The sequence below is a fragment of the Pleurodeles waltl genome, chromosome 8 (assembly GCF_031143425.1).
Source record: "Pleurodeles waltl isolate 20211129_DDA chromosome 8, aPleWal1.hap1.20221129, whole genome shotgun sequence".
Classification (NCBI taxonomy): Eukaryota; Metazoa; Chordata; class Amphibia; order Caudata; family Salamandridae; genus Pleurodeles; species Pleurodeles waltl.
Window position 1 is genome coordinate 287124319 of NC_090447.1, and position 27876 is coordinate 287152194.

Genomic DNA, 27876 nt, shown 5'->3' on the forward strand with positions numbered 1-27876 from the left:
AAGTGAATGTGATCAACTCTCTTTAATCCACACAATCTGGTCTTTCCTTCCTGGGGAATATCTTCTAAACGTCGGCCTTGTACTTTCTCAATGAATCAAACACATTACTGTGCTCTTCATGCTTCAACACAAACCTATTAAAGAATTGTATGATACATTCACCTCTCAGATTCATCTGTGGACTGCCTCAACCCACCCCATCATCTTCAAGAACTGATTAGTCATGTTTTTGAAACTTAACATTAGTACACCATCTTATCTGGCCTTCAAGATCAAGATATCCAGAGTGCACCAGGAACGCCTTAGTAGCGGTCCCGTCAGAGTAGAGAACACAAACAATTATGTTCTTCCTGAATGACAAGACTGTGCATTTCCACCCCTCATCTCACATTCCATGTCCTTTTCTCCAGTCAATTTCTCAATATGAAAAAAACTACATAAACAATGAAGTTTATGAAGTGGTGCAACCCTGCTTCCTCCTCTGCTAGCAGGTATCCCTCCACCGTCTAACTTTCACATCAAGATTGCTAACCCCAAGTAGAGCCCCTGTCTCCTACACCACTTCATGTTGCTTTATAGATTAAGGCCCGTATTTATACTTTTTTTAGCGCCGCATTTGCGCCGCTTTTTGGCGCAAAACGGCGCAAACCTACAAAATACAATGGCATTTTGCAAGTTTGCGCCGTTTTTGCGTCAAAAAACGACGCAAATGCGGCGCAAAAAAAGTATAAATACGGGCCTAAGTACTTTTCACACACCTATAGGCATGCAGATGTTATCCAGATTATCACAACATGTAGCTGTTTAATAGGCTGCAATGGCAGTATTAAATAACTTATCTGGGGTATTTAACAACTTAAGCAATTGTTCAGAAGAAGCTACTATCTGTCATATTTTCTGACAAAAGAAAGGTCAATCAGCTTGTACTGCAACTAATGTAGTTTAGTAGTAATGCAGTTGTTCAGTACATACAATGGAGCCCAATGGGATATTTTATTGTGCAATAGAGTTTTCCTCCCCTTAGTTTTAGTTTAGTCAAATACTAAATGCAAAAAAATACTGAAATCTTAGCCTACTTATTTTTAAGCCAATTTTCTAAACATTTTCATAAGATTCTACCAGATTCTGAAAGCACAGTGTACATTTTTCTCTTTTAACTATACACGTTGTTTCTTATTATATTCTTGTAATTGCCTTAGGTAACTACTGAATGCTCTGATTACTTACTGGCAATCTTCATTACTCTGATTCTTCCTTCCTTATCCCATTCCGAATGAATGGAGTGAAGTGCCTTGTTCACTCCTCACATCACGTCTAGAAAGCTACTTCTTCTCATTTTATGAAAGGGAAGAAGGGCAAGAAGCATATAGCCTCTCATCTTCCCCAGAACTACCTGTGTATCACCAAGCATCACAACACCAGCTGATGAAAGAACAAGGAGGGAGGGAGGGACGGACGTGGGGAATGGGATGAGGAAGGAATAATCAGAATAATGAGGATTACCAGTAAGTAATCTTAGCATTACTTTCTCATCGTCCTTCCTTGTTCCATTCTGAACAAATGGAGGAATGCCCAAGCCAGACCACTTTCAGAAGCCACATGAAAGAACCACAAGGAACACAATCAGGGCAGTGCAAAATTTAATGAAGCACAAAAAAACACAGAAGCCCAGGAACAGAACCGACCACAAGCTAGTGACATGAATAGTCCATAAGCAAGGAACCGCCTCAGAAGGAGGAAGCAGTGGCGAACAGAACCACAGAACCAAAGGACAATTCGGAACCATGAGCAACGTGCAACCTGTAATTGGTAATGAAGGTGGAAGGAGAGGACCAGGTGGTAGCCTTGCAAATATACCTGAATAGAACCCCAAACCATTCAACCCAGGAAGAAGCCATACCTCATGTGGAATGGGCCATAATCCCATCCGGAACTTCCGGGCCCAGTAAGCTGAAACCAGATTGAATCCAATGGGACAAGGTGTAAGAAGAAGGTCGTTCACCCTTCCGCACTGGTCCAAAGCTGACAAAAAGCTGGTCAGATTGCCAAATAAATCTTCAAAGCACAGAAGAAATCCAAAAAGGACAAGGAAGGGTCAGAGTCCAAGCCCTACAGAGACACAACAGGGAGAACAATTTCCTGCTCACAATGAAAGGAAGAATTCACCTTAGGGAGAAACTTAGGATCCAAGGAAAGTACGACCCGGTCCTCAAAAATTCACAGGTAAGGAGGGTGACAAACCAAGTTATTATGTTCACCCAAAAGCCTGAAGTGTTAATGGCTAACAGAAAAAAAAAAACCTTTCAAAGTAAGGAACTTAAGGGACCCTGACTCAAGGGGCTCATAAAGGGGGTACTTCAAATGGGAAAGCACCACAGGAAGGTCCCAGGGGGAAAGGCTCCAAAAGGGAGGACGAAGAAGGTGGAAACCCCTGAACAACTTGGAGGCCACACCTGCGAAAGATGATATAACATCCATTGGAGCCCAAAATTTTTTCATGGAGCACCACTTATGTTCAGAGTAGCCACAGAGAGACCCTTATCAAAACCTTCCTGAAGAAACTGAAAAATTGCAGAGGAAGTGGCAGATACAGGAGACAAAGTCCAGGCCCTGCACCAACCATCAAAGGACCCCCAATGATGCGCATAAGCCTTGTTAGTGGAAACCTGTCTAGAAGACTGAAGGGAACGGGAATCCTGCAAAGAAAGACCCTGCTTCATGAAACCCTCCTTCTCACCCTCCAGACTGTGCAATGCAAACGTGCCATTGTCCGCAGAGGAAGGAGAGGGACGGACAGAAGGGAAGGCATCAGAGGAAGACACCACTCGGGCCCCACCGCTAGGAGGCAAGGAAGAGGGAACCAAGGTCTCTGAGGCCAAAAAGGAAGGACCACAACCACCTCTGCCACCTCCCGGAACAGGCAAGACAAGAACCGCTGTATCAGGGAAACTGGGGAAAAGCGTAAAGAAGACCCAAGGGGCCAAGGATCAGTCAGGGCATCAGTCCCCAGCGTGCCCCGAGTGAGGAACCGGGTGAAGAAGAGAGGCAGCTTGGCATTCAAGGGGATAGCAAAGAGATCATCTTTAGGAACACCCCAGCGACTGCAAATCTGGGAAAACATTGAAGGAGCCAGATCATACTCCAGGGAGGATGGGAACACCTGACTCAGAAGATCTGCCTGACAATTCAGCACCCCTTAAATGTGAATGGCCCGCAACCTGAGGAGAAATAACTCTGCTGAGGACACAATGAGGTGGGCAAGGAGATTGAGGGAGGAGGACACCGTGCTGAACTGGTTATTGATGTATGACATCGCCACTCAGTTGTCCACCCGGACCACTATCGAGTGATCCCAAAGAGGGGAGGCAAAGACCTGGAGGGCATTCTAGACCCTCCCATTGCTTCTACTAATTGGAAGACATTGAAGCCTCCTCCATGGAGCAGAATCCCTGAGCAGTGAGGCCCCCATGACCACCCCAGACCAGGCTGCTGGCCTCGGTAATGAGGACCAAAGGAGTCAAAGACTGAAGAGGAAAATCACGGTACATCGAAGGAGGAAACAACCACCAGAGGAGATCCTGCTGAATTGAAACGGAAACAGGAATAAGAGCTTCGTAGTTGCCACTGGTCGGTGTCCAGGGAAGCAGGATATGGAGCACCACCGGGCCCCAACATCCAAATTTGCCACCTGAAAGAAAGAAGGGAAACAAAGTAGCAACATAGAAGCCAACCACAAGGACAAGCAAGATAGTGGCAAGGAAAGGGGAGAATCACCATAAAACAAACACCATCTTACCATCAGACCCTAAAGATGCAGTCATTGCCTCGCAGAAGTGTCCTGAACCTGCAGGAGACCCTGAAGAGACTGACAGAGCTGCACACACCGGGAGGCAGGAAGGGACACCGCCCTCTGTCCATATAAAAAACGGCACCAATATACTCCAGTCGCTAGAGGGAGTCAGGTGGGACTTGGAGGGATGAATCAGGAATCTGAAGTTCTCCAAGAGGGATACCATGGAGGCTGTGTCTACCAGAGTCATGTCCAGAGAGGGTGCATGTATCAGAAGGTCATCAAGACGGGTGGATCAAGACACCTCTGGAATGAAGGAGACCCACCAGCAGGGCCCGAACCTTAGTGAAAGTCCTGGGGGAGGACTTGAGCCCAAAGGAAAGCACCCTGAACTGCCAATTTTGGGAGGCCACCGCAAACCTCAGGAACTTCTGAGAGGCAGGAGCCACCAGAACATGGAGATAGTTGTCCTGAAGATCGATCTTTGTCAGGAAAACTCACTGAGAGACCAGTGGAATCACCTGACACAAAGTGGGCATCTGAAAGTTTTAGGGTTGGGACAATGCAGTCCAGAAACTGCAGGTTGATGATGTGTTGAAAATCCCCTGTGACCTTCCTGACCATGAAGACACGGGAATAGCAACCGCACTCCCTCTCCTGTGAAGGAAGCACAAGGAGGGTATGTTTCAGGATCAGGGAGGCAACACCATCGGCTAAGGCCAATCTGTTCACCAGAACCCAAGGCCATGCCGTCTGCAGGAAGTGAGGATCTGGACCTCAGAGAAAAGCCCAGACAAACACCCAGGGAAAGACAAGACAAGAACCGCTGTATCAGGGAAACTGGGAAAAAGCGTAAAGAAGACCCAGGGGCCAAGGACCAGTCAGGGCATCAGTCCCCAGCGTGCCCCGAAGTGAGGAACCGGGTGAAGAAGAGAGGAAGCTTGGCATTCAAGGGGATAGCAAAGAGATCCCCTTTAGGAACACCCCAGCGACTGCAAATCTGGGAAAACATTGAAGGAGCCAGAACATACTCCAGGGAGGATGGGAACACCTGACTCAGAAGATCTGCCTGACAATTCAGCACCCCTTAAATGTGAATGGCCCGCAACCTGAGGAGAAATAACTCTGCTGAGGACACAATGAGGTGGGCAAGGAGATTGAGGGAGGAGGACCCCGTGCTGAACTGGTTATTGATGTAGGACATCGTCACTCAGCTGTCCACCCGGACCACTATCGAGTGATACCAAAGAGGGGAGGCAAAGACCTGGAGGGCATTCTAGACCCTCCCATTGCTTCTACTAATTGGAAGACATTGAAGCCTCCTCCATGGACCAGAATCCCTGAGCAGTGAGGCCCCCCATGACCACCCCAGACCAGGCTGCTGGCCTCAGTAATGAGGACCAAAGGAGTCAAAGACTGAAGAGGAAAATCACGGTACATCAAAAGGAGGAAACAACCACCAGAGGAGATCCTGCTGAATTGAAACGGAAACAGGAATAAGAGCTTCGTAATTGCCGCTGGTCGGTGTCCAGGGAAGCAGGATGTGGAGCACCACCGGGCCCCAACATCCACATTTGCAACCTGAAAGAAAGAAGGGAAACAAAGTAGCACCATAGAAGCCAACCACAAGGACAAGCAAGATAGTGGCAAGGAAAGGGGAGAATCACCATAAAACAAACACCATCTTACCATCAGACCCTGAAGATGCAGTCATTGCCTTGCAGAAGTGTCCTGAACCTGCAGGAGACCCTGAAGAGACTGACAGAGCTGCACACACCAGGAGGCAGGAAGGGACACCACCCTCTGTCCATATAAAAAATGGCACCAATATACTCCAGTTGCTAGAGGGAGTCAGGTGGGACTTGGAGGGATGAATCAGGAATGTTAAGTTCTCGAAGAGGGATACCATGGAGGCTGTGTCTACCAGAGTCCTGTCCAGAGAGGGTGCATGGATCAGAAGGTCATCGAGATGGGTGGATCAAGACACTTCTGGAATGAAGGAGACCCACCAGCAGGGCCCGAACCTTAGTGAAAGTCCTGGGGGAGGACTTGAGTCCAAAGGAAAGCACCGTGAACTGCCAATTTTGGGAGGCCACCGCAAACCTCAGGAACTTCTGAGAGGCAGGAGCCACCAGACCGTGGAGATAGTTGTCCTGAAGATCGATCTTTGTCAGGAAAACTCTCTGAGAGACCAGTGGAATCACCTGACACAAAGTGGACATCTGAAAGTGTAGGGTTGGGACAATGCAGTTCAGAAAGTGCAGGTTGATGATGTGTTGAAAATCCCCTGTGACCTTCCTGACCATGAAGACACGGGAATAGCAACCGCACTCCCTCTCCTGAGAAGGAAGCACAAGGAGGGTATGTTTCAGGGAGGCAACACCATCGGCCAAGGCCAATCTGTTCACCAGAACCCAAGGCCATGCCGTCTGCAGGAAGTGAGGATCTGGACCTCAGAGAAAAGCCCAGACAAACACCCAGGGAAACTACCTGAAGAACTCAGGCGTCCATGATGGAAGTGGCCCAAACAGGAAAGAACTGACCTAGGTGCCCCCCCAATGGGAGAAACAGAGGGCGTGGCCCAGTCAGGAAGGAGGTTTCAGAACACCCTCACCACCTAGACTGGTGAGAGGCACTCCCTGAAGGAGAATTCCTATGCTGGAACCGGGAGCAGACAGTTTCTGAAAATGATCCTGCCATCTCATACCACCATTCAAGACCTTAGGCTTCTGACGGGAAAGTTGAACATGTTTCTGACCTTTGAAGGACTTCGTGGGGAACACCACCAGTACATCCCCAAAGAGTTTAGAACCTTCAAAGGGCATGCGCAGCAAACAATTCTACTGAGAAGAATCAACCCTCCAGTCTCTGAGCTGAACATGATGCCTAGCAGAAACAGAACCAGCAGTGGCAATTGCAGAAGCCCGACGAGAGTCAAAGGCAAATGAGAGAGAAACATTGCTTGAATCTCTATACGGTGCGGCAAATCAGAGAAGTCTTCAACATCCTGAATAGCAGAGAAGAGTGATTGAAAATTCTTGACCTGGAATCAGAAAAAAGGAGGACTTCCCCTGCTGCAAATTATAAGCGTCTGACAGCTGACGAACCATGTCCTGGAGTTGAGAGTCAGAAACCAGGAGCTGCTGATGGTGTATCCCACCATCATGCACCCCTTTAGGTGGCAAGTCAGGAGAAAGATGGTGACTCTTCCGAGCATGTTTCCCCATGTCAGCAGTGTGAGGAACAGAAGAAAAACACACAGAGCGACCTGGAATGAAAGGCAACCAAGGACCCCAGAGGAACACCAAAAGCACAGGAAAAAAAGACGGGCCCCTGGGAAGTTGAAAAAGACACCCTGGGGGTGGAGAAAAAGGACAACGGGCGGGAAGGCTGTAACCAGTCCCCACCACAGGACCCCAACCACCAGGCAAGGCAGGCCAATAGCCAGACCACAGTGCCAAACAACAATGGAATGCACCCAGCCAGACTAACCATGGCATGCTGCAGAAACTGAAAGCTGCCAAAACGCATGCCAAAGGGCAAACAGGGAAAAACTACAAACCTAGGCAGGCAAACATCAATAGGTCCCACAGATAAGAGGGCCACACCTCTATGCTCAGGGGCCAAGCCATGCACAGTCCCCTGTGCAACATACAAAGCACAGACAACGTTCAATGCAGGATGGGAGCCCTGTGGCCAGCATGGCCTGACCGGCGCACCAATGCTAATTTGACAGAAGCCCCTTCCCTCGCACACCGGAGGACAGAGGAAAACATGCAGAGTCCATGACACCCCAGAGAACACTGTACAAACGCACAGGACAGCCTGCCTCAAAGGGAAGCAAGGCACCCCCACAGCCCTGGAGGCACCCACGCAGCCAACAAGAAGGTGCTGGGCCAAAGCAACTAGAAATCGTCAAAGCACGCCAGACCTACAGTGACCAGCAAAGCAGTTGTTGGCAAAAAACAGCAACCCGCAGCACCCAAGCAGCCACCCTTACCGACAAAGTGGAAAAAGAACTCCAAAGGGGGCAAAGGCAGCTCTTCACTTAACCCGATGAAAAGATGTTGCAGTCACAAAAAAAGAACACGTGGTTCTGGGGGATACGAGGGGCTATTTGTCCTTGTCCTTTTTCCCTTTCATATAAAGGGAAGAAGTAGCTTTCTAGATGTGAGGAGTGAATAGGGCGCTTCACTCCATTCATTCGGAATGGGACGAAGAAGGACGCTGAAGAGGGAATGTTATCATCAGAGCTTCTTAAAAATATAATTTAGTGGATTAAAACACGATATTGACAGCAGTGCCACTAGTTACTAAGGAACGTGGGTGGGCTTAATTGTCTCATCCTCAAACTACACATTTATGAGATGTTCTGAGTTAAATAAACTTCCAGTATTTCTTCCTCATCTAGGTACAGAAGTGTGTAAGACTTCCAGCCTGCTCATGTTTTAAGCAAACATTGTGTTGAAAATTCAGTAGAAGCTCTGTGTCCAATCATTAGAAACAATGTGCTACTTCGAGGGCCAATTACTTTCAGATGCTACTTCAGTTTATCTCGGGCAGAAAGAAAAATTAAGGTTTGTGTTAAGTGTTAACAATATATCGATGTTGCATCCTTGAAAGGTACTGCTATAGAGACGAGTGTCAAGAATTATTATTGCTTCTAAGGGGCCCTGTATTGTTAATGACACAGAGGTGAATTTCTGGCGTTTTGAGGCAAGCGATTTTTGTATTATGGATTTTGTTTTTCAGATTCACTATAAAAAGTACGAGATTAATAATCTGAGTATGGAAGAAGCTGTAAATATAATTCCAAAGGTGTACGCATGGGTCAGACAAGACACTGGGCACCTGGTAATGGCACTCTTCCAGTTGTGAAGAACCTCCACCTCTTTTCAAAGCAGTGGCATTAGTGAAACAGAGTAGAGGGTCGTATTGGAGTTAATGAAACAAGTCAATACATCAGAGGATAACATAGTGCGTGAGAAAACAATGGGAAAAGGAGAGAGAAAAAGACAGGAAATCACTACGAGGAGAAGAAAAAAGAGTAAGTGGTGCAAGGAGTTAACATTCAAGCTTTATGCAAAAGACATATGTTCTACTCTTTGAAACCATCACTCAATAAAAAAACATAGTGAAAATGCATCTTGTATCGGATTACCCCTCCCTTTAAAACTCTCCTGTTTGCTCGCTTCCAGAGGGAAATATACTCCAGAAAGAAATGGAGTAACATCCGTGCTTTTAACTATCACGTAGCCAAAGAAATGCTGTCCTATCTTGGATAAAGGTAACAAATCTACTGACAAAGTTCTATGTGGAGTTTACCGTCATTGTTACTCAATAAAACACACAATATTCTCTTTCCGATTGCTCATCCCAGTAGTCCTATTTATCACCTACTCTTATCTCTAAACCTCTCTCTTGTCTGCCACTTTGTTTTTCTTTGAAATTGTATTTAGGATCTATAAAGCTCTCTCAACGTCCTAAATTTGCCATTGGGTTTCATAACTGTAGCACATTTTCAGACAGATTTGGCAGCAAGAAAATATGTTGAAGACCCATTAATCACACTGACTAACCAATCATAGGGGCTTATTTACAAGCCACACCGCCCCACCAGAGGGTCACAAAAGTGAAGTTCCGGTGACGCTACCTGCAGAGCCATATCTACAAGGCCACGTAAAACCACCCTGAGAGCCTTTACATGCCCTTGTGGATATGGCATGAGACAACGCAGCGCAAGTCACTGAATTAGGGAGATGTGCCATGGGTGTTACAGTGAGTGTTCCCGTGTAACACTCATGGCATTTGACACATTTCCAGATTTACAAGAAATGGTAAACCTGGGAATACATCAACATCCAACGCGATCACAGGGGTGGCTTGAGGGAGGCACATCGAGGAGAAATAACATTATTTCTCCTCATTTTTTCCTCTTTCGATGTGGGCTGCAGAATGCAGCACACATGGAGAAAATTGCCTCCATTGATTGTTTTTGTGCCTTGCTGCACCACCCTGCACCATGGGGCTTGTAAATAAGTCCCATAGTTTTTTGAAGCCCAGGAAAATATTTATAAACTATTTGCCCAAGCTTAGTTCCTTATGACAGAAAATGGGTTGACCAATACACACAGATGTTAGAGAGAACATAAAGTAAATATGAGCATGCTGTCATCACGCAAATAGAGGAATAATGGAAGAAGCGCAGCACTAAAAAGACATGTGAACCTGGTTCGAATTCTGCTTTGGTTCAACCTCTTGTGTTTCTGGGCAAATCAATTTTCCTGGATTATAGATTTGTAGTGGAACTTTAATGATTGAAAAAGCAGGCTATGAAGCTACAGTCAATGCATTAAGGAATTGTGTTCCTTCTTAAGGACTTTTTGAGTGATTTGCATACCACATGCCACTTGCAAGAAAATCACAATCACCTTTGAAGGAAACAGCCTTCAATGGTCCCCTAAAAAAATTGGATTAAATGCAAACAATTCAACACTAATTTTAGAACTTTGTAAATTCTGAACAAATCACTTTTGGGCCGGATTAGGAGTTAGGTGGTTGAACTAACCCAACTTCAATACAGCGGTGGTGAGGCACCTGTCAAGCCGGCGACCTCACCATCGCTGCATTCCGATGTTTCCACTGGGATGACTGGCACACACATATCACGGTTCTGTAGACCAGCACAGTGGAAACAATGTGCTAGGGAGCCGAGGCCAATGCCAATGCCATCTCACACAGCACCTTCAGAATGAGCACTGTCTGCAATAGCAGAAAGTGTGCATTATGAGGGAGCTAAGAGGGGGCGCTTGCACTGCCAACAACACTGCCTTTCAACCAGCCTTTTAATGACGTGGACCCCTTAATGAAAAGGCTCGTGGAAAGAAAAATCATGATCAGCACGGTGGTGCTGAACTCGGAAACACTGTGGGGGAACTTGACTAACTGCTGCCAACCCGTCAGGATCCCTGATCCCAGCATAAGCCGCAGTCTCCTGGCGGTCCAACTGCCAGGATAGTAATTCGGTGTTCAGACTGACAGAATTGCGGCAGTCCAACTGCCACAGCAAGTTTGACGGTCCGTGGATGACTACATTCATAATTAGGTCCTTAATCTCCATGTTCCTACTCTAAAAACAAATTTGACCTTGTGTAATGTGATCTAGGGATCATGTGAAGTGCTCTAATGAGTTTGACCCTAGTTTTCACTACATAAAACTGCAGAAAATACAAAAGCAATCTTAAATAAAAGTTACATGGCTCAATTAAGACCGTTTTGTATCTGAGTGAAATATTTTACAGTTTCCATTTGATCAAATATTATCACTAACAATACTCCATTTTTGGAATACTCATGTAGTCATTTATTTATTTAAATCATTGTTACAAGGTGTGTTTGTTAAACTACATTCACTTATGTGAATTAAATTATATATCCCATACTAGACTTGGAATCCTTGGCTTGTTCTCCCCTAACGTTTTGTCTCTGTTTCCCAGGTTGTTGATGTGCGCTGGATTCTGTTTTTGCTGTGTTTAAAACTCTGGGCCCTCTACCACTGCTATCTAGTGCTAAAGTGCAAGTGCTCCTATGTAAAATGCATGTGTAATTGGGTTTCCACTATTGGCATATTTCATTTACTAGTAAGTCCCTAGTACAGTGCACTAGAGGTGCCCAGGGCCTGTAAATCAAATGCTAGTAGAGAACCCACAGCACTGGTTGTGCCACCCACATGAGAACCCCTGTAAACATGGCTCAGACCTGACACTGCAGTGTCTGCAGTTTTAAACTGCCAATTTGACTTGGCAAATGTACCCACTTGCCAGGCCTAAACCTTCCCTTTTTACACATTTAAGGCACTCCTAAGGTAGGTCCTAGGTAGCCCCATGGGCAGAGTGCAGTGTATTTTTAAGGTAGGACATATACTAATGTGGCTTATATGTCCTGACAGTGAAATACTGCCTAATTTCGGTTTTCACTGTGCAAGGCCTATCTCTCTCATGGGTTAACATGGGGGCTGCCTTTAAATATTATTAAAGTGCAGATTTCCTTTGGGAGCAGATAGAAATGTGGAGTTTAGGGTCTCTGAACTCACAGTGTGAAAATACATCCTTTAGTGAAGTTTGTTTTTAGATTGTGTGTTTGAAAATGCCACTTTTAGAAAGGAGGCATTTTCTTGCTTAAACCAATCTGTGACTCTGCCTGCTTGTGGATTCCATATCTGGGTCAGTTTGACAGTTGGGCTGTTTGCACCTCTCCTCTAGACAGTGACAAAAAGGGAGCTGGGGTGTAGCCTGCATATCCTGATGAGCTATCTGTGCTAGGAAGGAGGGGAGGAGGGGTCACTTACACTTGAAAGGGCTGTGCCTGCCCTCACACAATGCAGTCTCCAACACCCCGGTGTGTGTCTGGGGCCTGGCCTTGGCAAGGCAGGATCTTACAAACAATAGAGACTTCTCTTTGGTGTAGGCCTACTTCAAAGGCAGAAAGGGGTATTAAAAGAGCATCCAAAACCCCTGAAAATCTGATAGCTTTTGGAACCAAGAAGAACCTCTGCCAAGGAGAAGAGGTGGAAGCTGGAAAAGGAGTACTGCCCCTTTGCCCATGAGTGTACTTTGCTGGGTTGGCCTGTAGTAGCTGCTTCTGCCTGAGAGAGGACAAAGACTTACTTTTTTGTGACTTCCCGCTGGTGAAGAAACATCATGGGCTTGAACTGAGCTTGCCTCCTGTTATTGAAGTCTCAGGGACATAAAAGACTTCTCTCTGCCAGCACCTGGGCTTTCTGCTGAGAGTCCTGCCTGCCAAGCGGTGCCCTAACCTGTCTCTGGGCCTTGAAAAGGTGAATCTGAAGGAAAAGGCCATAAGTGAATGCAAAGACCGCCATGCGGGGAAACATTCAACACCCCACCTGCTTTGCGGCTGTTATATGATGCGCCGCCGGGCTCGCAGATGAAATCGTAGCTCCATCTGCAGCGTGGCTGGGAGATCGACGCAACACGGATGGAGAAACAACATGCAACACCCACAGCGACTGCTGTTAATGACGTCAGCCTTGCGCAGTGCTGTTTCTTGACACCATGCAACCGGATTTCAGCGCAACATCGCTGGGCGTGGAAAATCAATGCAAAGCCAGCCCAGACCAGAGGGTACTGTCCAGATTGATGCATCACACTCTTGTGGGAGAGAAGAAACAACGCATGCCGACCCGACCGGAGAAGAAACGATGCACGTTCTCGCTTGCGGGTGAGAAATCGATGCACTGTTGGCCTTTTTTGATGCACCCTCACCCATGTTGCTTTATTTTAACCCTACCCAGGTACTTTTGTACGCTAACAACATTCTCACTGTTTTCTAGAGGATTTAAGACTCTTTTGCTTTTTAAATTAATAACTTGACTTGTGTATGTTGGATTTTTGTTGTTTTAGTCTTGTTTTGTTTAGATAAATATTATATTTTTTTCTAAACCTGTGTTGTGTCACTTTGTAGTGTTTTCATTGTAGTTACTGTGTGCATTGGTAGAAATGCTTTACACCTTTCGTCTGAAGTTAAGCCTGGCTGCTCGTGCCAAGCTACCAAGGGGGTGAGCGGGGGTAAACTGAGGGTTATTCTAATTTACCCTAATTAGAGTGAGGGTCCTTGCTTAGACAGGGTTTAACCAGACTGCCAGCCAAAGACCCAATTTCTAACATTGGCGATCAGCTGATGGGATTGGACCTGTATTGGTACTTGACATACAGTGATTACGTGTATACTACTGTTTTCAGTGCAGAACATTACGTGACCACATACTACTTTTCTTTGTGATTTTGTTTTTCTCTTTTTTGGATTCTTCCCTTCTTCCATTTGGTGGTAATCCTTTATTGACTTTTGAACTCCATTTGAGACTTGCTTTTCTGCCTTTGGAACTTTGCACCTTTAAGTCTTCATCATGTCTCAGTCTGGAGATGCATCATCTGGTGCTGCTTGTGATTTAGGGAAATTGGAGATGTATACAGTTACCCAGTTGAGGCAGGTCTGCAAAAACCTTGCTTGTCCCATTAAGAGTTCCACCGGGAAGAAGGGGCTGCAAAAGATATAGAGGGCCTGGGTAAAAACCAAGGAGGCTAAGGCCAACAGAGGGGTAGGAGGATGAGGAAGAGCAATCCATTCACAATGGTGTAGTGTATGGGCCTTTTATGTCCAGGGAGAGGGTCTCCAGGGCAGGTAGCAGTGTGTCATCCAAGGGTCTGACTCCTGAAGAGTTGCATGACAGACAGGCAGAGAGGGCTCACCAGTTGGAGTTGGAGAAAATGAAGATGGCCATAGAAGAGAAAAAGTTATTGTAGGCTCATGAGCTCAGATTGAGGGAGCTTGATCAGAGGAGCCAGTCTAGTAGGGATGGTGGGAGCAATTACACAGTGCAGCGTGGGAGGACTGTGCACATTCCTAAGGACCTTGTGAAGGATTACGAGAGGGAGGATGACATACTGTTGTGGTGAGGGGTATGAGTCTGCTCTCCACATTAATCTGGTCCCTGAAGCTCATTGGGGGGTGGGTCTGTGGAAGCACATTGAGGTAGAGGGGGAGGGATAATCTGACATCCTTAGGGGATCCACAGGAGCTCACCTACTCTATCATGAAGGCTGCCCTGCCCACAAGGTATGGTGTCACCTCCGATCATCAGTATAAGGACAAGTTTAGGTCCTATGAGAAGAAGGAATCCCAAACATGGTTGGAATGTGTTGATTCGTTTTGCAGGTCACTGGATGGTCAGGTGAAGGGCAGTAAGGTAACAATGTATGAGGGGCTTTACAAATTGAATGATTGGGAGCAATTGTACAGTTTATGTCTTCCAAAGCTGCACCAGCACCTAATTGACAGCAAGCTGACTGACCCCAGGAAGCCTGCGCAGGAAGCAGACATTTGGGAGAGCACCAGGGTCCAGAAGAGATATGGGGGAGACCATGCCAGTGGTGGGCAGGGTCCCCATCAAAAGAAGTGGGGGGGTATGGGTAAACAGGGGGAGTTCTCTAAAGGTCCCCAACCTAGTTCCCAGGGTAAGGAATCCAAGCCCCCAGTAGAAAAGAAACCATGGGTCTCTACAGGGAAACCTGCAGAGAAAGGGTCACGCAAGTGCTGTGAATTGTCAGAGTCACCAGATCCTCAGGGTTTGCGCACGTGCCCAACACGTCCTCTAATGAACAACTCCAAGACTCTGATAGACAATTCACAGAGACTGTGAGAGTTCAAGAGGGGAAGAGGGGATTAGGAAGGGTACTGCTGGGAAGGAGACCTTTAATGGAAAAAAAGGTTAGAACACACAATATAACCTGAAGTAAATATTAATAAACATAGTCTTTCTGAAAATATGAGCAATCTTGAATTGCAGTTTTAAAAATGAACACATTTTGTGATGATCAGATACCTTTAATGGAATCAAGATTAATTGAAATAAAACTTTTCTTATTCAAGCATGAATTAGAATAACAAGAATATGCATAATGGGAACATATAATATTGCATCTAGAACTTCTGATCCTATATATATTTTCCTTGAAATGTTTTCAACACAGATTACACTCTTAAAACACTAGAGAAGAAATATTTTTCTATGGGTTCAATAGTTCAAGAAATATTTCCCATACTTGTCAACTCGAATTGTACCAAGCAATTATCCCGGAATGGTAATATGCAGTTCACAAGATAAATAAACTCTAGTAAAAAATTGCATGTCCTGCTGACTCGAATGCCACCAGGCAAAGTCAAGAAATGGTTGCACAATAAATAGCGACAGGTTTTGAAATTATCTTAAATTGAATTATACATCGTGCCACTCCAAAACCTTCTTTTAAATGTCAATAAATAGTAACACACAATGTATCACAAGCTTTTAAAGCTTCATAAATGAACCGCGCCTCTTGCCGATTCGTGATCAATCATGTATGTGTCAATAAATGCCAGCGCGCAATGCAACTCAAGATTTCAAAGCTTTTCAAACGAATCGCGCCTCCTGCTGATTCATAAATATCCACTTGTATGTCAATAAACACTGGCGCGCAATGTAACACAGTTTTTTTCTTTTTAAAGCTTTTCAAACGAATCGCGCATCCTGTCGATTTGTAAACCTCAACGCGTATGTCAATAAACACTGGCGTGCAATGTAACATGAGTTTCAAAACTATAAACGAATCGCGCTTCTTGCCGATTCATAAACATCCATGTACACACTTTAACAAAAATACTCGAGTGCACTTTTTATGACTATGACCTTAAAACAAATTGTTAACATAAATAAATGATCAGATCTTAGAATGAGATAATTCTAGATAAAATAAACGGTATTGGGAATAAACCCAACTACTGTCTTACCACCCAGGAACAAGATGCACCAATGAAGATTTCAAAGCAGAACTGGGAGATCAAAAAGGCCACTGGAACTGAAGTTCTGGAAATAGCTGCTCTTCTGCACTGGAACCTCTGAATAGTGAGCACTGGGAGTTGGGCTGACTCTCCTTATATAGAGTCTTGGCCCAGCCCAGAACCACGCCCAGGCATGTTGCACTCTGAAAACCTGTAGCAATACCTTGCAAAGAAACAGTATTTGTAAACATATTAAGAATAAGGGGGTCATTCTGACTCCCGCCAGCCGCGGTAACCGCAGGGCCGGTGGGAGCCGCCAGAATACCGCTGCGCGGTCAAAAGACCGCCGCGGGTATTCTGGGTTTCCCGCTGGGCTGGCGGGCGACCGCCAGAAGGCCGCCCGCCAGCCCAGCGGGAAACACCCTTCCATGAGGATGCTGGCTCCGAATGGAGCCGGCGGAGTGGAAGGGTGCGACGGGTGCAGTTGCACCTGTCGCGATTTTCAGTGTCTGTATGGCAGACACTGAAAATCATGGTAGGGCCCTGTTACGGGGGCCCCTGCAGTGCCCATGCCACTGGCATGGGCACTGCAGGGGCCCCCAGGGGCCCCACAACACCCCATACCACCATCCTGTTCCTGGCGGCCAAAACCGCCAGGAACAGGATGGCGGTATGGGAGTCGGAATCCCCATGGCGGCGCCATGGAGGATTCCCCAGGCCAGCGGAAAACCGGCGGTACACCGCCGCTTTTCCGTTTCTGACCGCGGCTGTACTGCCGCGGTCAGAATGCCCTTGGGAGCACCGCCAGCCTGTTGGCGGTGCTCCCGCTGTCGTTGGCCCTGGCGGTCAATGACCGCCAGGGTCAGAATGACCCCCTAAGTGTTTAGGATTGAACTCTGCAATGCAAAGGGTAAAATACAACATATCAGCACAATGCATGAATCATGTTATTTTGAAAGTGATGTTTTTTTGCATTTTGTGACGCCAATAGAGCGCGTACTGTTCTGGTGTTGATACGAATGAGATCAGGAGGGTCACATGAGGGGGGACCCCAAATATCCCGAATAGATACCGTCACCCACTTGTGCTCAGTCACAGGGTTTGGCCAGTGTAGCCCTTGGAGAGGAGTTGGTTCCAGGTGAGAGGGAGCCAGCTGAGATGACTCTTGTCTCACTAGGGGACAGTGAGATGCTCCAGAGGACTCTTGTTCCCGATAACACTAAAAAGTACAGGCGGTGGATGACCATCAATAGACAGAGGGTGGAGGCTTTGAGAGACACAGGAGCCAGTGTGATTATAGTGAGGAGTCACCTGGTGTCTGAAGAGCAGATTGTTCCCTGTGTACTTCACCACATAGTTGCAGTGGACAACTCAGAGCACCTGTGCAGAGTGGCGCAGGTTCCCTTTGAATGGGGGGGTGGTCTCAGTCTCCTTGAAGATAGCTGTGACTTCAACCATGCCTGTAGATTGTTTGCTTGTCAATGACCTGGAGGATTCCCCTTGGCAGGTGGTAGAACACAGATCACACTAGGAAATATTGGGTTTGCCTGGGTGGGCCTGTGTGTCTACCCAGTCTATGGTAGCCCATCAGGGTGATCCGGAGACCCTGGAGCCTGAAAGAGTGGCCCAGGTGTCAGGCTGAAAGAGGGATGGCAAGGAACACGGGAAACAGGCCCCAGAAGTTTTCACGGTCCAGGAGGAGGCAGAACCTGAGGGGGATGCCCGGGAGCCTACAGAGGAACAGTTGGCTGAACTGGGTTAAGTCCCTGAGTTGTCACAGTGGCAGCAGGAAGGGGGACCCACCCGGGAAGCATTCTGTGAGGCACAGAAGTCATGCCCTACTCTGGAGTGTTTGCGGCAGCAGGCTGCAGACCAGGCATCCGGCAAGGAGCCTGGATCACATTTGATTTACTAGAGGATGGTCTCCTATATAGTGAGCCTAAGGTTCCTGAGCCTGGGTCAGCCCATGTGCTGGTGGTACATGTTGTGCCTTGAGCTGGTCATTTGGGGCAGGACAAGACCTTTGAAGGGCTTGTCACCCACTTCTATTGGCCCCAAATGTGCAGGCACTCTGATGCACATTGTAGGTCTTGCCCAACTTGTCAGGCAAGTGGCAAGAGTGAAGGGAAATGCACGACTCCCCTCCAACATTTCCCTGTGGTTAGTACCCCCTTTGAAAGGGTTAGCATTGACATTCTGTATCTCATGACAGCCATGGGCAACAGGTTTATCCTGTTCCTGGTTGACCATGCCACCTGATACCCAGAGGCAATTCCTTTGAGATCGATAACTGCCCCTTTGGTGGGCTGTGCATTGATGTTTTTTTCTTTTTTTTTACCTGCATGTGGTTCCCCAAGGAGGTGGTGTCCGATGGGGGTACCAACTTCATATCCACATATATGAAGTTTCTGTGGAAAGTGTGTGGGGTAACATTCAAGTTCACCACAACTTACTACCCCCAAACCAATGGTCTGGTTGAGAGATTCCACTGCACCTTGAAGGGCATGATAATGGGGCTGTCAGAGCCCTTGAGGTGGAAGTGGGATATCCTCTTGCCATGCCTTCTGTTTGCCTACAGGGAGGTGCCTCAAAAAGTGCTTGGCTTTAGTACTTTTGAGCTGTTAAATGGACACCTTCTCAGGGGACCTTTGAGTTTGGTAAAGGAAGCTTTGGAGAAAGCGCCTAGTACACCCCCAGGATGTATTCACTTACATGCTGGCTATGAGAAACCAGACTGCTCGCTTCAGGAGTCACACAGGAGAACCTGGAAGCAAGCCAGGAAAACATGAAACGCTGGTATGACCAGAATGCCACTCTGGTCGACTTTCAACCTGGTCAGAAAGTTTTGATAATGGCACCAGTGGAGCCTAGGGCACTCCAGGACAAGTGGACTGGGCCATTTGAGGTTTTGGAGTGCAAGAATGAAGTCACCTATCTGGTGGTCTTGCGGACTCCCAGGAACCCCTTAAGGGTCCTGCATTTGAACCGTCTCAAGCCACGCTCTGAGCGGACTGAATTTTCCAATGCTTCTAGCAACAGATAATGGGGTGGAGTAAGAGACTGAGCCTCTTCCTGACCTCCTCTCTGCTGGAGAGAAAGATGGGTCTGTGGAAGGAGAGAACCACTCCCCCTTCCTGACCTCATAACAACAGAGGGACTGTTGCCAGGTATTGTGTCAGTTTGCCTCCCTGTTCTACTTGATCCCAGGGGTCACACACTTGTGGACATATGATGTGGACACTGGGGACAGTCCACCCATTAAACAGAAGGTTTACAGGGTGACTGATAAGGTCAGGGATAGCATCAAAGATGAGGTGTCTAAAATGTTATACCTAGAGGTAATGGAGTTTTCTAGCAGCCCTTGAGCCAGACCTGTGGTCCCAAAGGCTTCTGCTCCTGGTGCTACCCCAGATCTCCGGTTCTGTGTGGACTACCGGGGTCTCATTGTGGTCACTAAAAGTGATGCGCACTCCATCTCCAAGCTGAAAAGTTCATTGATCAGTTGGGAGCTGCCAAATACCTCAGCACATTTGATTTGAAGTCTGGGAATTGGCAGATTGCCCTAACTGAGGGGGCCAAGGGAAGGTCAGCATTTTCTACCCCAGATGGACACTTCCAGTTTAACGTGATGCCCTTTGGGATGAAAAATGCCCCTGCCACATTTCAGAAGTTGGTCAACCAGGTGTAGGCTGGGCTGGATGACTTCAGCGCAGCATACCTGCATAACAATGCAGTGTTCAGTTCCACTTGGGAGAAGCACTTGCAGCACCTCTGCAGAGTGTTGGAGGCCCTGCACAAGGCATGCCTCACTATTAAGGCCAGTAAGAGCCAGATAGGGCAGGGTTCAGTGGTGTATTTGGGACACCAGGTAGGGAGTGTCCAGGTGGCAGCCCTACAGCCACAATTTTACACCATTCTGGCTTGGGAGTCACACAGGACCCAGACTGAGGTGAGGGCCATTTTGGGTCTCACTGGCTATTACAGGAGGTTTGTTAAGGGATATGGCACCATTGTGGCCCCTTGGAATGAGTTGGCTTCCAAGAAGCAAAGAAAGAAAGTAATCTGGACAGAGGCTTGCCAGACCACTTTTCATGCCGTGAAGGCTGCCATGTGCACAGCACCTGTGCTGAGGGCACCTGACTACTCCAAGAGGTTTGTTGTGTGAACAGATGCCTCAAAGCATGGTATAGGAGCAGTACTCACAGCTTAACGAAGAGGGACTAGATCAACCTGTAGCCTTCATTAGCAGGAGGTTACTTCCCAGGGAGTGTAGATGGAGTGCAATAGTGTGGAGCTTTTGCTGTGGTCTAGGCGCTGAAGAAGCTGATACCCTACTTGTTTGGGACTCACTTTCGGGTTCAGACTGACCACATGCACATCAGATGGTTAATGCAGGTGAGGGGTGAGAATCCAAAACTGTTGAGGTGGTCCATTTCCCTACAGGGCATGGACTTTACTGTGGAACATCAGCTGTGCACAGAACACGCCAATGCTGATGGCCTGTCCAGATTCTTCTGTATTAGTGATGAAAACTCCCATGAGGTTGGGTAGTTGCTCCACCTTTCAGCTGGGTGGGACACGTGATAGTATTGGCATCCTTAGTGTGGTCTCCCCTAACTTTCTGCCTCTGTTTCCCAGGTTGTTGATGAGTGCTGGACTCTGTTTTTGCTGTTTTTGATACTCTGGGCACTTTACCACTGCTATTCAGTGCTAAAGTGCAAGTGGTCCTATGTGAAATGTATATGTAATTGGTTTTCCATGATTGTCATATTTGACATACTTAGTAGGTCCCTAGTACAGTGCACTAGAGGTGATCAGGGACTGTAAATCAATTTCTACTCGTGGGCCTGCAGCACTGGTTGTGCCACCCACATGAGTACCCCCATGAACATGGTTCAGACCTGCCACTGCAGTGTCTGTGTGTGCAGTTTTAACCTGCCAATTCGACTTGGCAAGTTTACCCACTTGCCAGGCCTAAACCTTCACTTTTTATACATGTAAAGCACCCCTAAGGTATGCCCTAGGTAGCCTCCTGGGCAGGGTGCAGTGTACTTGTAAGGTAGGACATATAATAATGTGGTTTATATGTCCTAACAGTGAAATACTGCCAAATTTTGTTTTTCAATGTGAAAGATCCATCTCTCTTATTGGCTAACCGGGTGGCTGCCTTTAAATATTATTAAAGTTTAGGTTCCCTTTGGGAGCTGATAGAAACTTAGAGTTTAGGGTCTCTGAAATCACAATATAAAAATACATATTTTAGTAAAGTTTGTTTTTAGATTGTGTGTTTGAAAATGCCACTTTTAGAAAAGAGACAATTTATTGCTTAAACTATTCTGTGACTCTGCCTGTTTGTGGATTCCCTGTCTGGGTCAGTTTGACAGTTGGGCTGTTTGCACTTCCGCTCTAGACAGTGACACAAAGGGAGTTGGGGTGTAGCCTGCATATTCTGATGAGCCATCTCTGCTGAGAGGGATGGGAGGAGTGGCCACTCACACCTGAAAGGGCTGTGCGTGCCCTCACACAATGCAGTCTCCAACCCCCTGGTGTGTGTCTGGGGCCTGGCCTGGGCAAGGCAGGATCTTGCAAACATTCCTTTGAAGTTTGCCTACTACAGAGGCAGAAAGGGGTATAAGTAGTGGACTCAAAACCCCCAAAAAATTACATCACTTCTGGAACCAAGATGAACCTCTGCCAAGGAGAAGAGCTGAGGAGAAGTGCTGGCCCTGCCTGTGACTGTGCTTTTTTAGGCTATCCTGCAGTTGCTGCTTCTGCCTGTGGAAGTGAACAAAGACTTGACTTTCTTGAGCTATCCTGCTTGTGAAGAATCTCCAAGGGCTTGAACTGAGCTTGCCTCCTGTTGTTGAAGTCTCAGGGCCATCAAAGACATTCCCTACTAGCACCTGGACTCTCTGCTGAGACTCCTTCCCTGCTAAGTGGTTCCCTATCCAGTCCCTGTGCTCTTGAAAGGTGAAGTTGGCAGAAAAGAACTGAAAATTCATGCACAGGACGCCATGCAGAGAACTTTTTGATGCACTTTCTCAACGCAGCTCATAAACGAAGCGCCGCTAGCTGCGTGGCTAAAATCGATGCTTGACCTGCATTGCGCCCGGGAGATCGATGCATCACGGCTGTAGAAACGACGCGCAATGCCCGCTTATGGATGCTGATAATGACGCAACCCCACGAGGTGTGTTTTTCTGATACTGTGCGGATTTTCCATGCATCGTCCTTGGGCGTCCAAGTCAACCCGACTCTGCACAGATCGGAGGTTCCCCATCTGGAAATCAACACATCGTTCTCTTACGAGGGAGAAAACGACTCATCGCCAACCCGACCAGAGACAAAAACGACCCACGGCCTCACTTGCAAGTAAGGAATCATCGCATTACTACCCTTTTCTGACGCACGCTCGTCTGTGCGGCTTTATTTTTTACTCTAACCACATACTTTGTGAAACAACATCATTCCCACTGTTTTCGAAGAATTAAGGGCCACATGTTCAAAACATTCTTCTAGTCGCTAATGGGCCTATTCACAGAATCGTCCCGTTTGCAACTAGAAAAATTATATTTGAGATGTTCAAGGCCCAAACTGCGATTCGGTAACTTGTTACCGAATCGCAATTTGGGTTTTGTGATTCAGTATTAGGAAGAGGCATGTTCCGAATACCAAACCTAAATGGTATGTATTATTGTTTTGTGACCGTGAATGTGGTTGCAAAACCCATTTCCTAAGGGTAAGGGGTCCCCAATGGACCCCTTCTCCTTTGTGAATGGACGCAAAAACTTTTTTGAAGAGCAGGCAGTGGTCCCATGGACCACTGCCTGCTCTTCAAAAATGAAACTAAAACATTTCATTTTCTTTCTTTTTAAATGCAACCCTTTTAAACAAAAAAGATTGCTTTATTTAAAAGCAATCACAGACATGATGGCCTGCTGACACCAGCAGACCACCATCCCTGTGAGTTTTGCGATTTCCGGTGTGTCGCAAATTGCGACCTACCTCATTAATATTAATGAGGCAGGTCTATTTGCGACCCACCGGGAATTTCAAAAGAAACTCAGTGGAGTTTCTTACATTTGGATTTGCAATTCCCTCATTGTGATTCAAATGGAATCGCAATTAGGAAATTGCAAATCCAAATATTTGTACATGTGGCCCTAAGACTCTTAGGGGCATATTTATACTCAATTTGCACCAATTTGGCGCAAACCTAACACCGTATTTATACTTTGCGCCTGAGCCCACGAATGTCAAAATGAAGCAGTGTGAGTCATTTTCTGGATGCGTGAAACCACCTTGCGTTAATGACATGCAAGGTAGGCATTCCCATCCACAAAATAACTTTAAGGCATGTGCGCCTTATTTACACTTTCACATCATTTCGACGCACAGGATGGGGTGGGCCTTCAAAAATGGTGCCCAGCCTGATTTGTGCTGTTTATAATGCCTGGGTGAGGGCAGGCATTAAGGGACCAATGGGCTCATTTTCATGGTCTCTGACCATGGAAGAAGTCCACAGGTGCCCTTCCCTGCCCCCAGGGACACCCCCTGCCACCCTCGCCCACCCCTGGAGGACACCCATGGATGGGGGGGACCCATCCCAGGTAAGTACAGGTAAGTAGAGGTAAGTATATATATATAGTTTTTTAAGTGGCATAGGGGGGCCTAACTTGGGCCCCCTCTAAATGCCACTGTCCTCAATGACCATGCCCAGGGGACAGAGGTCCCCTGGGCATGGCCATTGGGCAGGAGGGCATGACTCCTGTCTTTCCTAAGGCAGGAGTCATTTAAATGGGGGTTGTGCATCAAAAAATGGCGCAAGCCCTGTCAGAGTCATTTTTTTTTTACTCTAACTAGGCTGCAGCGCCGGCTAACGTCAATCCACAAATGAGGCGCCCGCCTGGTGCATTGGAATAGCGTTAGCCAGCGGTAACTTTTTTGACGCAAACCAGCTCTGGCGCTGGTTTGCGTCAAAAAGTATAAATATGGGCGTTATTCTTTTGAAAATTCATATCTTGGCTTGTGTATGTTGGATTTTTGTCATTACTATTTTTCCAAACTGGCGTGGTGCCCATTTTGCATTGTTTTCCCTGTATTACTGGGTGTGTTGGTACAAATACTTTACACATTCATTCTGAAGTTAAGCCTGCATGCTCGTGCCAAGCTACCAAGGGGGTTAGCGAGGATTAACTAAGGGTGATTCTCCTTAACCCTGACTAGAGTGATGCTCCTTGCTTTGACAGGGGGGGATAACCTGACTGCCAACGAAATACCCCATTTCTAACATCCCAGAGTCCATTTAGTCATCGAATAAAAAAAGGAGTAGAGCCTACCATGGTTTTTAAATGCCTTACAGTAGTAAATTCTGACAAACGCATGCTAGTGATGACAAAACAAGACTAGATGCCTCTGTACTGCATCATTTTAATGAAAACGTATTAATAAACGAAATCACAATTAGGTTCCAAATGGTTAATACTAGTTTTGCCTAAAACTTGAGTTAAAATGCTAGCAATATTTATTATTGCTTCCATTGAATAGTTGAATCAGTTTTCTGTAGTACTGCTGTAAACTGCCATAAAGTCTGGTATGTCGCTTAGAATGTCCTTAATTGCATTTCCTTTCTTTTCTGACATATCCTCCTGTTAAGTAAATAACTGCTAAGCCGCACATGGTATGTTAATGTCATTTGATGTTGAACCTCTACTCTGTAGTGGCTTCCTACTGATCCCCTGCCAGCTGGTAAGAGCCAGGCTAGCAGTGTCTTGAAAACATACTCGCCCTTTATCAGTAGGGATCTCAATCAACGCCACTTGAAGCAAAAAGGAACCTTCAAGAGTGCTTATGAGAAGCCAGTCATCCTCTCATTACAGCTGCACAGGAACTGTAGAGACTCCACCAGATGCTCCATCTTCTAATTTAAAATGTGCATTGCAGAACAAAGCATTTACAGGCGTGCACAGTAACAAGTGGCTTAGAGTGTGATGCTAAAATCCTTTCAATCACGTCTTCTTCAATGTTTCCTTATTTCTCATAAGCATTTACAAAAATGATTTCTTTTTACAAAATGCATATAAATCCACCCTTTCTTCGAAAAAACTGCAGAAAAAGGACTGAATTTGTGTTAGGTTATGTTTTTCTTATAATCCACCATTTATTGATCAAATCACATAAAACACTTTTTATTCTACAAATCATAAATAAATGCAGTAAATAGAAGTACAGAGCACAGGTGGAGGTCATTCCAAGGGGCTGCGTACAGCATCTGGAGACTGAACACTGGAAAGTTATCCAGATTGCTAAAAGAGTGTTTGATATTTTAATGTGTTAATGCATGTTTATTGAAAGCTTTCGTGTATTAACTGGTTTCTCTACTGCAAGGAATTTGTCATGAAATATCGATTGTAGGTCCGCATTCAATGACATTTATGACAAGTTATCAATTAACCGTTCTGGCATTCTATATCCAAAGGGCCCGATTCACGAAGATTTTGCATTGACATACTCTTGTATAACTCTAGGGTTACTCCTAAATTCCAGGTAAACTGACCACCTCTTTCCAGGTCATTGTGGACATTGTCTCCAGTCTTGACCTTTTCACCTACAAATCACCTGTTTCAGTTATATTTGTCTGATTAGTTTAACGGAAAACAGCAAGACTACAACACCTAGAGTGCATGAGGAAATAATACAAAAGTTCAAGACAGGAAACAGTATGCTTAATGCTGCTGTTGGACTAGGCCCTTTCAGCAGGGACGTGCCCACGTTTTTTATCTTCACCCTCCTGTTTTCAGAACCTGTTTTTTTTACTTTGAGGACTCTGCCCACTTTACCACTGCTAACCAGTGCTAAAATGCTTGTCCTCTTTCCTTTAAACATGACAAAATTGGCTAATAGCCAATTTGCACATTTCATTTACTTGTATGTCTCTAGGAAAGTGATTCTACACGTACCTTGGCCATGTAAGTTAAATTCTGCTAGTGGACCTGCCACACTTAATATGTCAACCACTCAAGTATCCTTTAAACATGTCCGAGACATGCCATTGGAGCCTTTTTTGCAGTGTTGAACTGTTTCGGCCTCACAACATAAACCTCTAGTGAAGCCTAAACCTCTGGCTTTAAAGCATATGCCACCCCTAGGGAAGGCCCTAAACAGCCCAGATGGCAAGATGCAGTGTATTTAAAAGGTTGCACATGTACCTTTAAGTTTTACATGTCCTGGTAGTGAAAACCCCCTACATTTGTTATTCACTACTGTGGGGCTTACCTCTCCAATTGAATAGCAATGGGTTCCCTTATTGCATTTATTGAGTGGTAACTTTCAAATAGGAGCTGATAGGAATGTTGAGTTTGGTGTCTATGAAATTATAATCCTAAACCCTATTTAATGCAAAGTCGGATTTAAAGTCAAAATTCTGAAAATGTCACTCATAAAAAGTTAACATTTTCTTCTCCTAACCCTGTGTTGCCAGGAGCCTGTGTCCTGGGGTGCAAGACTATATGCAGCTGACAGTTGGTCTTTGTGTATTTCTCCCAGACAGAAAGGCAAAGGGAAATAGGTGTTGGCAGGCTGGTCCACCTCTGACTTGATAGCAGGGACTGAGCTGTCACCTAACACATGTGCACATCATAAAGCTTCTACTTGAGTGCACTCAGAAAAGGTTTGCCACTAGTCTTTTATGACCCCAGTCAAGCTGGGGCCAGGGCAGGAAGGCAGAAAATTCCAAGCAGCTCTTGGGGTGGAAGCCTCTAGAATCTTGTCCTACTGCAAAGTGGGCATCAGATACAAATATTGGACACTCAGACGAAATTTTTCAGTACACATCAGGACCTGTGGACAACTCAGAAGAAGGACTGCTGTTGCACTGCTGCCCTGCTGCCCTCCTGCCTAAGAGAGAAGAAATGACCCTGCATCTTGGCCCATGAATAATAGATAGATTCCAAGGGCTTGTTGGCTGGCCTCTCAGTTAGAGAATCCCTGACAGAACAGGCTTCAACAACCTTGAACACATCACCTGGACTCCTCTAACTGTGAGTTTTGCCTTCTTAATGAAGTCATTTGCATTGCAGCCCCCTAGCTCATTCAAACTGCCACTGCATGACACATAACTTGGACCTTGTAGACAGCCTGCTTTCCAAACCCGGCGAGCGGGAACTTGTGGCTTTTCCTGGTGCTGCATAACCAATTAACCACAGTTGGCTCTTTGTGTTTTTTGTGCTCTGAATTCACTTAAATCTTTATAATTGTATATCTTCAGTTCTACTGTCACGCAGTCACCTGGTTCCAGCCACTGAGGCGATGCTGGACCTCTAATCCCTCTACAGGGCAGCCCCCAATCAAGGAAGGCTAAACCCTTAAATCATATACTGCGCTTCAGGGAAAGAGGGGTTGGTACAAAATAAGAAAAGATAGGCTTGCAGCAACGGCCCTGCTTTGCTGCCTTGCATCAATGCGTAATAGGTTCTGTACACCCTGGACATTTGTGTTGGTGTGAATGTAGTGCAAAAAGAAAAGCTTACCAACAGTTATCAGCATACAAAGATTACATAGTTATTCACAATATTGAACACTTACAGGTTCATCACAAGTATTGCATAAGAACAGGTGCAACTCAAGATTTTAGGCTGGAGTTTCTGGCACTTCCAAGAATCATTTTACATTCAGCTCTCTGTACAAGTTTGCTTACATATATAGTGCTCTCCAGTAAAGCCTCTCTGATTCTTACAACAACAATTTATAAA